We start from the raw sequence: 4485 nt of genomic DNA on the forward strand, positions 1-4485 counted from the left end.
GTAGGTAAATCAGTAGAAACAGAGCATAGATTAGTGGTTGCCAGAGGCTAGAGGGGAGAGAAATGGGGAGCAACTGCTAATGAATATGATGTTTCTTTTTAGGGTGACAAAAATGTCCTGAAATTAGATAGCTGTGATGGTTATATAACCTCAAGAACATACAAAGAAATCCCACACTGAATTGTACACTTTAAAGTGATATGTAAATTTCATCTCAGTAAAATTGGTCTTAAAAATAATTTTAAAAATTTAAAAGGCTCCTGTGAAAATTTTGGTATAGCAATATACTGAGATAGAGAAGTTAAAATTGAATTAAGCAATGATCAAGTGATCAAGTTGATAAAGTGCTGAAATTTTATTTAAATTTATAGTTTTCTTTAAGTTTTACCATATACTGGATCTCTTTAATTATATCTAGTAGATACAATGGGTATGTAATACTTATTATATATATATTGACTTCAGAGAGGAAGGGAGAGGACGAGAGAGATATTGAAACATCAATGATGAGAGAGAATCGTTGATGGGCTGCCTCCTGCATGCCCCCTACTGGGAATTGAGCCCACAACCCAAGCATGTGCCCTAGACTGGAATCAAACCCAGGACCCTTCCGTCCACGGGCCGATGCTCTATCCACTGAGCCAAACTGGCAAGGGTAACACTTATTTTTAAAATTAGTTTTCACAAATAATACAAAATTTGTGCTTTGATGCCAAATAAGATTAGGCCTTTTATAAGACATTATAATTCATAGTGATGATTAAGGTTAAATTAGAACTAGTGAGATGCGTATCAAACTATATTATTAACATTCATTTTATTTTGAAGTTGTTTTACAATATATATCTTGCTCTCATTAATGGTTAATTTAATTATATTATTAAAGTTTTTTTTTTAGCCGAAACCGGTTTGGCTCAATGGATAGAGCGTAGGCTTGAGGACTGAAGGGTCCCAGGTTCGATTCCGGTCAAGGGCATGTACCTCAGTTGTGGGCATATCCCCAGTTGGGGGTGTGCAAGAGGCAGCTAGCTGATCGATGACTCTCTCTCATCGATGTTTCTAGCTCTCTATCTCTCTCCCTTCTCTCTGTACAAAATCAATAAAATAAAATAAAAGAAAAAAAGAAAAGAAAAAAAGCACAATCTATGAATGGAATCAACCATTAAAAAAAAAAAAGATTTTTTTTTTAAAGAAAGAGTAACCAAGAGAAGAAAATAAGTTTACTAATATTTTACACACAGTTGTGCTAATTTACTTGAACTTATGAAGCACATGGTTATTAGGCCCATGGCAGAGTTAGGATTTGGGGAAAGGATAATGAATCATTTCAAAGACTGAATTGGTAAAATCAAGTCATGAGGATAAGTTATGTTATTTTTTTTTTTTTTTAGATATATATTTTTGATTTTTTACAGAGAGGAAGATAGAGGGATAGAGAGTTAGAAACATCGATGAGAGAGAATCATCCATCAGCTGCCTCTTGCATACCCCTCCTGGAGATGTGCCCGCAACCAAGGTACATGCCCTTCAGCAGAATCAAACCTGCGACCTTTCAGTCTGCAGGCCAACGCTCTATCCACTGAGCCAAACCGGTTTCGGCAGGTATGTTACTTTTGAACAGGGTTTATAATCCAGGCTAATACTTCTGGTTCTTACCAGTTTCTGTCAGGTGTCCTTTTAAGAATATGAGAGTAGATATGCACCCTCCCTTAAAAGGCACATATGCAGATGACAACTTTTTCCCCATAGAATTTTTAGGAAGGCCACTACTTACTCCATGCTGAGAACTCTATGCCTATATAAAGAATAGTTTAGTCCACCCTAATGCTTATTTTGATCAATTCAAGCTATTGTTAGTCATTCTATATTTGCAGAGATACTAAATGTTTTTTTTTAATGCATTCACACAGTATATTGGACAATGAACACCTACCCTAGCACCAACTGTGTCAGTTTCAAGATTGGACTTAATTATCATGTCTCTTTGGGATATGACAGTTCCTTAGAGGAAGTAGGATTCTGTGAGATTATAAATTATTCAATCCCCACTTCCCAGTGAAACAGGAAGCTTCCCTTCGATGTTCTTTATACTTACGCTTTAACGAGGAGCTCTACAAATAAACCTTCAAGTAAAATGTGAGACTTTTTTTCAAATATGAGTGTTCCAACCCTCCAGAGTTCACCCAGCCCCAACATATTGCATAGATCCAGAGAATTCAGGCAGGCACCGAGCTTTGGTCTGAAATCTCCACAAAAAGACCTCAATGTTTTCACTTTGTTGACCATAAGTGATATATTTAGTTATCCAGAAGGGCAGTCAATCTGCCAGGGAAAATATCCTGAAGAAAATGTAGCACGCAATTACGTTGGGCAGGCCCAGAAGTTCGTGTGGATGGGCCTTGTTTTGAAACAGATTCCTAACTCAGTCAAAAAGTCTCCTGGCTAACGTGTTTTCCTAGGGAGAAACTCTCAAGGCAGCGATGTGAAAACTAACAGACTTGATGAAGGGGTGTGCGGCCATCTGGTCTGCTCACAGGCGGAGATGCTCTTTTTATCAGAATTCTTTTCAGATTTTTCTATGGGGAAGGAGTTGGCCATCTTGAACACCATGTCAATATGAACCCTCTCCTTAAACAATTCTATTCAGAATTCTCCTAATAAGGATACTGGGAAACTTTTTTTTTTTTTTTTTCCTGAAAGAGGGAACAAAGGTCTGATGAGATTCAGTAGACAGTGTCAAGGGTAGGAGCAGGCATTTATCAGTGGGATTTCCCCTGTGACTCCCAAGGCTTAGGAACAATGAACTCCAAGGATTGTCTGCTGAGGATGCCCTCACATCATCCTGAGCTTTCCATTCTGATGGAAATAAGAGTTGGCATCTACTAAGGTGACTCATTCTCTTAGAACTCATTCTCTTTATCTTTGGAGCTAAAGCCTGTTTGTTCCCATCCCCTGAGCTGAGATATTATAGGTGAAGGAGACATTTGAAAAACTGGTAACATAACTTTTGTGTGTTGCAGAGTGAAGAGAAAACACAACAGCTCTGCCCCTACTTTTTTGTTCAAATCATTCATTATACTTTCCTCCTCGAATTTTTAATATTTAACATCCACTGAGAATAGCTTGCCTATAAGTTTCTTTTGGGGACACAAAAAGATGTTGGTGGTGAAAAGTTGAGTTTATTTTTCTTGCTTTTTTTTTCTTTTTTTCTGGGACACCTTTATATACACTCATTCTTATTTTGAGCCCAATAAAGACAGGTTTCTTCTCATTTCCTGCCTGATGAGAAAAAGTTTCTATAGTCAACTTCTGGTAGGAATGCCCTAGTATCTTGGGAAGGGCGCCTCTGAACTGGCGACATTTTCTCTGGTGTCCAGGAGAGCAAACTAAAGGCCGCTGCTACCAGCCACTATTATAGGTACCAGCATTTCCCCCCTTCCATGTAAAGAACAAAAATCAGAAGAAAAAGACAAGGCCTACATTGTTGTTGGAAAACTGACTTCAGAGGAAAAACTGAAAGAGTACAAAACACTGAGGATAAACTTTTCTTTTTCTACCTTCTTTGTCTGTGAAAAACCAGTGGGGTGGTTACTTTTTCAAGGGCTTCAGTATGAATAGTACCAGGTAGGTAATAGACTTATCCAGCTGATCATTTCTTAAGGTATATAAATGTCCAGTCACCATGTTGTACACCTGAAAGTAATATAGTATTGTTTGTCAACTGTAATTAAAAAAATAAAAAGATATTAAAATTATGGTTTGTGGTATTCATTTTGGAATCCCTAGTAAATTGTGTCTTAAAAACAAGTGTTAGCTCTCAAACAACTTCAAAGGAATTGACAATGATGTGTCTGAAGAAGTGTTGGGTTAGTCACAAAATGACACTGGTGAGGAATAACATTGTTTTATGAAGTGATAGTGGAAAAATATAGCATTTAAAAATTAATATATTATTTTACATATGATTTTCAATAACAATGTATCACTAAATAGTAAACTAAACATTTTCAATAAATATTTGACTATTTTGTCTCCAAAGTTTGTATTTTCATAGCCAAAAGAGATTTCTTAGGATTGTCATACATTTAGGCAATATGGCAGATAAATAGCTCCTTTATACTAATTAAAGGGTAATATGATAATTAAACCGGATAGACCAAAATCTTCTGGACATCCTTCCTGACAAAGCTGGGGGTGTGGCTGGCCTTCAAACTCCTGGTGATTCCTCACCCAGGCTGGCCCCACAACCGAGTGGGGACCCCTACCCTGATCCAGGGCCCCCTTCAGGGCAGGCCAGCCAGCCCCTACCTGTGCACCAGACCTTTATCCTATATAATAAAAGGGTAATATGCAAATTGACCATAATGGCAGAATGACCAGAATGACTGCTGGGCCAGTCACTATGAGATGCACTGACCACCTCTTGGTCCCTTTCCCTGTCAGCAAGCTCCAATTGCCTGATGGCCACCCACAGCAGGGGCAGAG

This window comes from Pipistrellus kuhlii, unplaced genomic scaffold (genome assembly GCF_014108245.1).
Source record: "Pipistrellus kuhlii isolate mPipKuh1 unplaced genomic scaffold, mPipKuh1.p scaffold_m20_p_1, whole genome shotgun sequence".
NCBI classification, from domain to species: domain Eukaryota; kingdom Metazoa; phylum Chordata; class Mammalia; order Chiroptera; family Vespertilionidae; genus Pipistrellus; species Pipistrellus kuhlii.